The following is a 13,024-nucleotide window of genomic DNA, read 5'->3' on the forward strand; positions in this document are numbered from 1 at the left end:
GAACACCGATTATGACTCCTTTCGAGGCGTACAGACAGCTGACGGGGACGGCAGAACAGACGACTGACGGATGAAGCACAGACGACTGACAGATGAAGCACTGATGACTGACTGCTGAAGCACAGACGACTGACAGATGAAGCACGGATGCTGGCAGACGCACTGACGGCTGAAGCTAGACGGTTAACTAGAAAAGGCTTGATCCTTACATGTATAATCGCCTCAAGTCCCAAGCATTTATGAGCAATATTGAGCTTGTCGGCAGAGAAGTGCTTCTAATAATATATATGAAATAAATAATAAATATGAATGTCATTTTACTTGGATTTGACAGCAAAAACAGTTTCTTCATGTTAAATCCAGCACTAAAATTAATTTTAGTGCTGGAATAAAGAAAAATTTTTGAGAATTTATTGGGCGAGTAAAGAAGATATTTTTGCAGGTTACTATATTACGTAAGTTATTTTCACCTGAGTTTTACAATCACCATGCCCTAATTCGAAGCCCACTAGAATACCTGGCAGTTTTGCCTTATTCATGTCGTTTAAACCAGCTTCCAACGCAAGTTTAAAGTCAGCAACTGTTAATCTAAATTATAAACACTGAAATATTATTTTTTCCGTGAGACTTATTGAAATTTTTAATCATTCATTTATGTTTCAGAAGCTTACACTGTCGATTTATTTGGAAGAAAAATGAATTTATTTTACTGCCAAAATATCGATAATTAAAAAAAGAACAAGATAATCAAGTAATTGTGAGAAAAGGACTCAGTAATTTTGGTTCAACTCTGCTAATGGTGTAACAGAGTTCAATTTCTCGCATACATGCATCTCATCATTCGAAGATGAGGAGGAAAAGTCCCAGAAATAGCCTGTAATGTATCGACAACCTTAATGCTAATGATAGATGCATCTTTTCTGTATATTATTATCGAAATGCTGACAATTTGTTCTCTAACAAGCCATTCATGACATGCAGCAAAATATTTTCAACTTGGCAGCACTTGAAGAATAAGATTGCTATAATTTTCCGAGTTCCATGATTTTGAATCAATAATTTGCAATGAAACTTTCGTGATATCTACAATTTAAGCAGCCGATTGATCATACAAGATTCTGAGTGCGCAAACTGTAATTTAAAATCTATTTTGGAATCTCCCATCCAACCATTTGCTCAAAATTTTCATTCAAAATTCTCAACCCCAGACTCATTTCGCTCTTGAAATGATTTGAAATTTTTGCTAGTCGTTGATTTCAGTTTAAACTGAAATTGAAATATCATAATAAATTTAATCTTTAGCTTCTGCATCACTTTAGCTCCAGGTATCATTACTCATCTTAATTCCAGTTGAAAGTTCCATCAAGGGAAATAATTTCTTGGCCTCAGGTACCCTCCCGAACAATTAATATATGACTAAGCGCACAAAAAGCAGCTTCCCATTTCCTGGAAGGCCAAATAACCTTAAAATCCCATTACCCGCTCAATTGAGGTTTTCCACTCTTTTCTTGGTAAAGAATTTAGCTATATCAATAGAATAGGTTCTTTACTTCGTTATTAATCTTTGCAATAACGTTCCAGCATCACGAAGGGTAAAATGCGTACAAGTTGGAAAATGGAAAGCTGTCCTTATTCCTAAAATAATTTTCTAATTTGTACTTTCCGAAGAGATCAAAAGCTTAAATAGGGATAATGCACTAGATTTATGTGTGTGTGAACAGAGAGCAGACATTCGATATAAATAAAAATTAACTATAATATAAAATGAATTATTAGTTTAAATTCCAGAATATTCCCGTCAAGGGTAAATAGTTTGCGTTTGCACACAATATAATTAGGCATGTCTTTTGCTATTTATAATTATTTGATATTCTTAATAGGCTGCAATTTCAGTAACACTCATCTACTCACACATCAACAAAATAAAGAATGAGCGAAGATTGTCGCATTTGAGCGCGTTTTCATAGTCTCAAATTTTGGAGCAAATGTTGAACTGTCAAATACGTTCTGATTAAATACAACTTTAGAGGTTTGTCGTGGAAAGATATCGGAAGTGGAATAATAGTTAGTATTTAAGAAAATTAAGGCCCAAAAGTTATGGAAGTATGACGTCATGCAGGCTCCTCCTAGTGTTCTTGGAATCTGCCTCGCGGGCTGTTATATCACTGGTGACCTATCACTGGTGACCTCTTTCTATGTGATGCCTGAGTCAGAAATTACAAGTGAACCCATGTTAATTACTTTGCTTGAAAACTATTACTCGTTAGTGCCAGGTTCTCGCAGAAGTTAATTATTTATCGAGAACGAGCGTCAAATTTAAGTGGCCGACTTGTTTGCAAATTTAATTAATTTCAGCAAGCTTACCTCTTCATCAAACGCTGAAGGTATATGACATTACGCAAATCAGTTATTAGCTTCATGTAACGGGTCACAAGCCTTCTTATCCATATCTTGATTTTGAAAATACTACTTCTCTGCAGTGGAAGTCCTTGTGATTTGAACCGCGGTTGGAAGTTTTCATTCGGGAAATTAACATAAGACATCATGATCCTTTTTAAATATGTTTCATTATTTCCATTGACAGGCCAAATACAATTTGTATACGTCAACGATGAAGGTCGTCGGTTCGTGAGACCTGTGTAGATAAGAGTAGTTACCTGTGATTTTGAAAATCAACCTTAACTGGAACGGAAGGGACGAAAAATAGGTCACAAGGGACGAAAAATAGGAAACATCCTTAATTTGAGCTCTTTGTATTATTTTTGGCCAGTTTATTGTAGGTTGTATTTTTCGGTTCTAATATAATGGCAGACTCCCGATTCACGATTGGATCACACCTTAACTGGTTTTGGGCTTTAACCATCATTGGGTGCGGTGATCTTAAAGTGGAGGTGCGTTTCTAGAGAGCTCAATTAAATTATAGGCTCTCTTTATGGTAAGAGCGTATTGTTATAGAGAGTTATATTGAGAGAGTTATATTGATTTTCCTGGGCCAATTCTTTTTTGCTATCATGTTTGTTTTTAGCTAAGTATCACATAATTTTATCCTGTCCCATTTCTGGGAGGCCTCGATTCCCGAATCTAATACATGATCCTCAATAAAAGCGTTGAACGGCCTGCAAACTTTAGTCCACTACCTGAACAAGAACTTTGAAATTAAAATATTGCAAAAATTGTAGTTCGGTTCGTTTAAATTGTTTATTTTTATCATGAATTCCGGTAATTATATATGTTTTAATTCGCGTTTTCATTAAAACGCTTGGTCCAGTGACGTTAGGAAGGAGTTTCAAAGCACGATCTCATGCTTTTGTGGAGGGGACAGCTGGGTTCATCATTGATAGTGCAAGTATCTGACAACGTTACGTACGTATGTCTACGTAAATTTTAGCAATAGTCATTATATGATGGGCGTTTACCGACTCTTCGGATTGTAAAGAACCGGAGACAATGTAATTGTCCGGAGACAATGTAAGGGTTCTTGTGCATAGATCTCTTTCAGTTAAGTTCTGACACACGGTTCCTTTCAATTTAGGATCGTATTTCTGATCCTTTCTTAAAACACACAGATTAACACAGATTTAAAATTCCGAGATATCAATAAATTAACTAAGTAGCATATAGGTCACAAAATGCACAATGCAAAATAATTTAGAGTTAATAAACGAGACAATATTAACGATGACTTATAACACTTATTACTTAAATGACACGGGTATGACTAACAAAAAAAAACTAATTTATCAATTTATTCGCTTACTTATGTGGTGGGATCACAATAAATGAAAATGGAATCAAAAAGTACAACGCACACCTTAGCGAGGTCACGTCACAGGCGACATAAAAACTAAATGAGATAGTAACTTATCAAACCTTTAATATTTCATTACCCCCGCTTAATTACACGCGGCTGATGGCATTCCAGACCTCAACAATACGTTGGTCAGAAAGAATAGAAGAAGATTGAATAAAAAAGGGTTCTAGAAATATTTCAAGCATTTCAGAGAAAACGACGAACTAATGTTATTAATTTTCAAGAACATGAAATGAAGATCAACTATAGTGCGCGTGCTCAGAAAAGTAGATAGGCAAATCAAACACAGTATATGTAGGACTATCACTAACACCATTCAACAGAATTCAGCATTGGGGCCCAACCGAAAGGTTCCGTTGCTTAAATTTAGGTTCTCATAAAAATTGAACCAAAAGTCTTTTCTGATAAGCGAGAAAATTAAACAAATTTTTGTCCAGTTTCTTTATATGCTTCCATCTTCAGAGATTCAAAACATTAGACGCATTTTTTTCCCCGATCGAAGCCATGATCTGCGTCCATTTCTCTGCATTTAAATGTAAATGACGCAACTCACTTCGTTAGAGACGTTGATGCAACCGCCAAAGTGTTATTGTAGCCTTCAGGGTCGTGATTATCGTTACTCGTCTTATTCAACTCCGACAAACCTGAGTTGTTAGGCTCCATAACATAAAATTCTTGGATCATACTGGATATTTTCTTAAGGATATGTACTGATTCATACTGGATATTTTCTTAAGGATATGTACTGATTCATACTGGATATTTTCTTAAGGATATGTACTGATTCATACTGGATATTTTCTTTTTCATGAGACGAACTCTACATGGACATTTTACCGGCATCACCAAGGAACACACGAAGTCAAGGTGGGCGCAGAATCCCTAACTAGGCCTTTTTTTATGGCATTGAAACAGTGTCTAAAATTGCTTTACAGACTCCGGGCTTCGTTACTCAGGTCCCATAAAAACTATTGTATTGTAGAATCAGAATACCAACTCCCGCCTTGACCGCAAGTAAGGGTAACAGGCTCAAATGTATCCCGGTAAAAATGCTGCAGAAAAAAGAATCGATAATTTCATTTTTCCATATTAGCTTACAATATTTCTACTTTAAGGGTATGATAGAAAAATTTAAATTGACGTGTGTACATTAAGCTCTGCCAAAATTGAGCTTAGAGCGAAAAAAACTTTGTCACTCGTGAATAAAAATAATTTTAACTGGTGGCAGAAACGAAAAATAGAAAGCCATTCATCCAATAATTTTAGAGAAAGTTCATTAAAATTTGATTCACGAAGGTGGAAAGTAAAATCAATTAGTGTGTTCAAGGAACCGTTTGTGAGGAAGACGCTTTGCGGCTAAAACATAGGAACATTTGGTTCGTCAACTTGAAAATGCGAGAATATATTCGATCCTGAACAGGTCAAAGTCCCATATGAACCATTATAAGATTCGTGTGTCCACACGAACTTTGCGTCATGATCTGCGAATTGTATTCTGGCACAATATCCATATCAAAACATTTGTTTTGGTGAGAGCGCTCCAAAAGATTTAAATTTTTACAATTAACATCGAGCTGTGCAAGGAATTAGACATCATATTAGTCATCCTGTATAAAGCCCTTATCGATCAGTTCCAGTTCAAAAATACCTGCTGTATTTTATTGTTGGCATTATCCTAATTCTCTATTCTCTCTTACTTGTTTGGTTGTGTTGAGTAAATAGTTAACAAGTAGAGTAGGTACCGAATATAAAAAGAAAATCGAATACAAACATAATAAAGAATAATAGAATCCAAATAGACCTCTGGGACTTAGAATAACACCTGAAATAAAATATAAACGTTACTGGGTTTATTTTCTAATCTTTTTAGTTATTAAACTCCAAAATTTATTATCTGCAAAATTTGTATTTTTCAGGGAAAACTGTCGCATTTGTTGAGATGCAGGCATCTCTTTTCAAAGTGCATCTCCACAGCCATCTCCTTTCTCCAAACTTGAGTGCCGAAATAATTAAAATTCAAGTAAATAGTTTAAAGTTGAAGCAAAAATAAAACATTTAAAGCAAGCAAAATCCTATTTTGGTTTTCCAATGAAGCTGATACATAGTGTCTTGTTTTTTGTAATGATGCATGCAAATTCAAATATAAAATATCACTTTTCTAAGCCAATACATCGATTTCATCTTGCTTTTACATTTTTCGATTGTTATGCAAAATTATCATTCGTGGTCTTAGCGATCGCCCTCTGAGGAATACCCTTTTATATTAAATCCGAAAATGAAGAACTTATTTCTGAATCAAAAATACTCGTAGTTCGTGCAAAATACGAAATTTACCCTTAATGTGAAATTTGATATTAATATACAAAAAAATAATCTCATTTGGCAAGTCTATTCTGCTAACACGAATAGACATTTAGAAGCAGTCATTTTTTATTAATGCAAGAAATTTCCATACATTTGCTAACCAAACCTGCGGAGCATGCATGTACAATATATACTGTGGAAAACTTGAGAGCTTCCGACTTCCAATATTACTCGTACTTTGTGAAAGCATTTAACTCGAGAAAGTCTAAAATAGTTATGATTATATGAAATCAGTTTATTATTTTGGATACACCCTTCAATAATAGTGGAAATATATAGTTTGGAATAAAATGATTCTATAATCTTTCAAAAAAAATTCATTTCATTTCATTTACAAATCAACACCGCGATTCACAATTATAAGTAACTGTGAACTACTGTTGCTTATTATTAATATCTTATAATTGAATAGTATTTTATATCAGTATATTCAGCATATCGTATCTTATAATATAATATACCGAAGTGTATTATATTATTAGTATATTGATCACATCAGTAGATTGACAAAAATTCCTAACACATGCCAGCTTGAACGACTGATCAACTTTTTTTATGCAAATTTTATTAAAAAATCGCTAATCAAAATTCTCTAACAAGGAAAATTCGCTTAATATGTCTTGAATTCTCATTCTTGCACGCAAAATCGTTCTCTTCATTACAATTAAACTGACGCACGCAAAATTGAAATAACATTAGAGGTTAAACTTTACATGACATAAAATCTCAATCGAGTGATTTCAGATATTTATAGAAACACAAGAATTTTCTGTTGTTACACAATCACAACATAAGATAAGGAATCTGATATGAGAGCGTGGAAACTGGGCCTTCAGCTCACTGACGATATCGCTTTAGATATGCAGGAAAATTGTTAAACATCCCCTCTGCTGATCTAATGATCTACATCCAGTATACTTATTTATGGGAGTAAATTTTAAGAAAATCAGTAAAAACATTGGAGCACTCCAATGCATGTGCACGATGGCATCGCATATAACGAGTTTTAATTGATGATTCAATTTCTAGTTTTAGTTGATCCTTTGATGTATTTAGTATCGGGTACCGCGCCCAAATTATTATTAATGGCTGAAAGTCTGTTGCAACTGTATAAAAAAATTAATACAGCGAAGTGTGCCTCAAACATATAATAATAGTAATATTTGCAATGATAAACTACCAGATGGAGTTTGATTATCTCAAAAATTTCTAATTTCAGGTACAATATACAATTATCGAAATAAAATCAACATTCTATAATAGGAACTTTTAGAGCTATTTCGGATTATGCAGTCAAATTGAACCCTTCATATAACCTTGTAACATTTTGACCCAGAAAATAAAAATTAAAAATTCGTTTGTCTCTAATTTGTTTAGATCATTGTGCTCCCCCAAGGAAAAGATTTACTAATAGTGAAATTTATAGAAGAATTGAGTTGAGAAAAAGATGCCAATAAGAAACAAATAAAAACGTGATTCTGATTAGTTAACTAAACTTTTCACAATTAATTATCACTTAGTGACTAAATACTCTCGTATTTGTTTTCCATTTTCAAATTTAAATTTAAATAGATTGCTGAAAAAGTAAGTAGCCACAGCAAAGAAATGGCTCAGGCAGATGAAAAGATTCAGAGAAGAATATTCTCTGTGTGTGTGTGTGAATATGTGTAAATATGTGTGGAATATGTGTATATGGAATATGTGTAAACAAGAATATTCATGTACGACTCAGACCGGATGCTTCGTAGCAAACAGTAGACGACCACTGCAAAAATAACGGTAAAGACTAAGTGTCAGAATATAGACAAATGTATTTTAATGTAATCGTCAAGATGAATAATATGGGTCAAAATTATTTGGCCTCAAAATTTTTTGTTGGGTCCATGTTGGGTGCCATTTACGATATTTTATCTCTTGCGGGTCCATGAATAATTATGTTGTATCAGGTATATAATTTTGTTGAGGTAGCCGAATGTTTATTTTTATTGGAAACATTTTAATAAATTTAGTATAAATAAAAAAAAATGTTTATTCTGATATCGTGGTCGAATAATCAGACGAAAATACTACATTTCCAAGCCAAATTGGCCCAAACACGTGCAAACAAATCGTTCTGTCCGAACACTACCATGTCAGCGGTCACTTCAAATATGAATATGTATTTCTGGCGCTATTATCTGGACATGTCTGTAAAATGTATTAACTTGGCATATTTTTAAACATACTCTCACTAATCTTGCAATGTTCATAAACTCATCAAGCATAACCAAGAAGAAATACATGCATTTAATAATATATAAAAAAATAATATAGTATACTGAAATAAGCAACTGACAGCCACAGACACACACGCGCCGGTTACATCCTGCAGTGACATCAGGTCTATGCCTTAGGGGCAGAGGGGGTTGAGAACCTATGCGTAGGACACTCGAGGAACTTCTTAGCATCAATCGACTAGTGCCATATTTTATTCTAGGATTTATAATTAATTGGAAAAATATTTCCGCTGCCGTATAACCTAAATATTACTGATAATTTAAAAAAACTACACAAGAAATAAGATTTTCGAAAAAATTCACATTTTTTACATTCTCAATGGCTTTGCGGCAACTCTAGAGATTGTTTGTCAGAAAAATTCTTTGATAGGGATCGATTTGGCAGGTTTCCACATAAAAAAATTAAAAACCCAAATTCGCAAAACCACATAAATTTGTCGGCGGCGAATTTCGAAAAATATTTGTTCGACCCACCCTCATGACCGTACCCTTAATTGGCTATTCAAAGTCTCCAGCACTGATAAATCGCCTTTCTGACTGGAGCTACAATGATCATCAATGATATTTTTGCACCGTTAACTTCGTAATTCAATTTCATAATTTACACCGCGTGGTCACGCTACTTATTTGCGGATTTGTTTATTAGTTTTTTAAAACGAGATTTTCGGTTTTAATTGGATTGATATAATTTAAGGTCTATCTTATATTTATTTTCTAACAAGCTAACCTTTAGCATTTGTAGTGTCTTTTTAAGTCTTTTTAGCGCATTTTCTCATTTATGGAAAAAAATGCCCTATTTTGGTCGTCATGTCCGTCCGTCTGTCTGTTCTTCTGTCTGTCCGTCCGTGACTTCACGTTTTCGTCGGCGAGAAAATGCGCTTTCTGTCACTCACTGCAACGAGTACTGAGTTATATATTTTTTTTATACGAGATGGTGATCCACGCACACACACCTCTACATATTTACGGCGTCAGGCTTCAAACGCAATCGCACAAACAAAACTTGATAAATATTCACTCAGTAATGTTTGTTCATAATAATTTCTTTCGTTCCATTCGGTCTTGAGTCTTTCTCCAGTTATATCCAAGAATATTATAAATGCTGAATTTAGGAATATTATATCATTGACAAAATTATTGTCGCGGGCAGCCAAGCCAGATAGTTAAATATTTTCCAAGATATCCGTAGATTATTCTCTCGATTTTCAGATTTAGGTCCAATGATAAATTGTCACCAAACTCCATTTCAGGTACACGTTAGTGTCTGCAATTAGATAGTTAGGATCATTTTCGTGCAGTTGGCCATGCTAGTCTTTCGACATCAAGAATGACGATGTCGAGAGACTCGAATGAAGATGTCGAAAGACTCATTCTCGACATCGAGAATGACGATGTCGAGATTTATGGGGTCTCGAAGCACCCCCATATAAATCTGTTTACTGTGGCGAATGTGGCAAAGTCCAAAGTATGAGGCACAAGGTCTGCGGCACAGACGGCACGGCCCAACAGCAGCGGACATTGGCACAGCAGCGGACATTGGCACAGCAGCAGCTGGGTGTCCGCGTTGACGCGAAGCGGCAAGTCGCTGGCGTCGGTCCCATGGTGGTAGCAGCATGTTCGAGGTGTTTTCGCATGCTGCTTCTATAAGACGCAGCAAATTCAAGTTGCTTTGGGTTTATGCCGACCCAGTTCAAGTATGAATTTAATTGGTCCTTAAACATTTTCTTGGGCGGCCTTGCATTCGGAATCCAGCTGACAGCTCTCCGTGAAACACCTGCCTTAATTAGTATTCGCTGTGGTTCCATGCGAATGACGTGTCCGGACCATGACAGCCCGGTGTTGAGGAAAACGGCCTTCATGATTGGTGATACGTTCTTGTCCCGGATCTTCACGCTTGACCATAGAAAGCGCTTATTAACTTGATGTAGGAGTCTTGCGACCATCCGAGTAGCGTCCATGTCGCATAATCGTACAGGAGAGAGCTGATGACCATGGCACTGAATACCTGGAGCTTGGTTGACAGGCTGACCCTGCTATACTGGACAACTTTGGTGCGCAGCAGTCCCAGTGCCTGGCTCGCCTTGTTGATCCTGACATTGATTTTGTGGTCCAGGGACCCGTTACTGGCGATACTGGTGCCCAGCTACTTGAAAGTCTGTCCTTTGGAAAATATTATACGGCTGATTAGTCGGCCACCATGGCGCGGGCTGGAATAGCCCCTCCGTCTTATTGAGGCTAGTGGTAAGACCAAACAACTTTGTTTTGGCGAAATACTTGTCCACGATGGATTGATGACGGGTTTCTTTATGGGCTATCAGGACACAGTCGTCTACGAAGAGAACATCCAGAATGAGCCTTTCGGTCGTCTTCGTTTTGGCAGTCGGGCACCGAAAGTCGAACAAGCCAGCCAGGAGGTATCTGATGTAGGCGTCCAGATCTATAGGTCCTACACAGCACGTCGTAATTTTTGAGTGAAGAAGAGGTAGTAAAGCACCAGGACGAGAACGCAACCTTGTTTCATTTCAGGAGAGATGCTGACGGGGTCGGAGGGCTCTCCATCAGACAGAACCTCGCCCACCATCTCGACATGAAATAGCTGCAAGCGTTTGGTAGATCATGCTGGGTAGTCAAGTTTGCCGAGGATCACCCACAAGGATCACCGAGTCGAAAGCCTTTTTCAGGTTAACAAGGACAATACTGGGACTCAGGTTTGTTCGATGCATTTTTCCTGCATCTGTCTCACCGTAAAAACCATGTCGTATCTGCTCTTTGGTCGGAAGCCACAATAAGATTATGTAAAGTTCTAATCCGAGATAGACAATATGTTTAACAGCAATATGTTTAGTTCAGTCCCTCTTCCCATACGCTGGTCAAGATTGCGTGGAATGTCTGAAGTGACTCTCCTTCCAAGGCTTTTTACATTTCAGCTGGTATCTCATCTTTGTCAGGTGCCTTGCCCGCACTTATTTGTTTGTTTGCCTTTTGGACATCTTCTATTGAAGGAGGTACGTACATCCTGTGATTCAATGATGATATTTTGGCGGACTACTAGATAAGAAAGTTTAGTCGGTTAAATACGAAAAATGTATCATCCAACAATGAGGGTAGGATTCCTCTATTGTGTTGGTATTCCGTTGCCTACAGTAGTTTTTGCTTACAACAAGTCTTCAAATTTCTGTTCCTGCATATTATATTCAATGGAAATCTACTACTTTAGATCACCCGGTGCTAATGCTGGTTGCATTCTGTTACGAATAAATTTGCTGGAAGCATTCTGTTACAAATACTATCAAATAAACCAACCAAAATACCCACGTGTTATTAGCAGAGCTGGGAAGCGCTACTTTGAAATATAGCGCCGCTACCGCTAACGCTACATGCTCTAAATGTAGCGGACGTTACCGCTACCGCTACACTAACTAGATTGTAGCGGTCGCTACCGCTACCGCTACAGTAAAATGTAGCGCCGCTACATTAGCCGCTACAATGGCCAAAATTATTGGAAATCTCTAGATATGTATTGTTCTGCTATTGGGATTTACTCATAAACATTTAATGATAATAAAACATTTTCAAAACATATCAATGCAATTTTAGTGCAATTAACCTAATCGAGCTAGGACGGGTTAGATACAGTAAATAGAAGTTAGTTATTTTTACGTTTTACCTTCCCTACATGGATGTCTACTTTAATCTACCCAATATCAAAAATTATCCACATATACATATAAAAAATCGGTCTTTTATTTGTGTGGATTATTTTTGAGATTAGTAGATTAAAGTAGACATCCATGTAGGGAAGGTGGAACATAAAAATAACTGTGTAAAAATAACTGTAAGCAAACTGGAACATGAAAAAAATACCTGTAAGTGGTAACTGGTAACAACTTAACAAGTAACAACTAACATGTTGACACTAGTAACAGGCTGAGGTTGACAACATTACACCGAAATATTTCGTACAGTTTTATTCTGTAATTTATATTATGTATGAATCATACTGGTTTTTAAATAATATTTAATACTATTAAGTAAAATCTAAAGGCTTTATCTATAAATGTAGCGGTAGCGCTGTAGCGGCAAAACCTCGTATCGCTACTTAAATATGTAGCGGGCGCTACCGCTACCGCTACAATTGCTTAAATGTAGCGCCGCTACCGCTACCGCTACATGTAGCGCGCTACTGCCCACCCCTGGTTATTAGTAATATTTTAGGACACAACCTCAGGTTCCATTCTCTTTTCGCTTTGTAGACAAAATTTCGAAGTCTACCACAGAAGTAAATTTTCTGTTACAGAGCATAAGATTTGATGCAATACTACTTAAAATTTTTATGCCTTCGTAGGTCTTATTTTATTTCATAACAGGTTCCACACTCAGGGAACCTGGCAAGGGAAGTGTAACTTAATTGAGGCCTAATTCAAATAATTTTTCTCGGAGGTGGTTACCGACACACTAATGCAAGAGGGCGTTATGTTAGACTTTTCCACTTTACACAATTGAAAAAATATTTATGCTACAGAATTTCAGATTTCAAAATATCTATGCATATATGAATCTTGAATACAAAACT

Source organism: Hyalella azteca, unplaced genomic scaffold (assembly GCF_000764305.2).
Source record: "Hyalella azteca isolate HAZT.00-mixed unplaced genomic scaffold, Hazt_2.0.2 contig10761, whole genome shotgun sequence".
NCBI lineage: Eukaryota > Metazoa > Arthropoda > Malacostraca > Amphipoda > Hyalellidae > Hyalella > Hyalella azteca.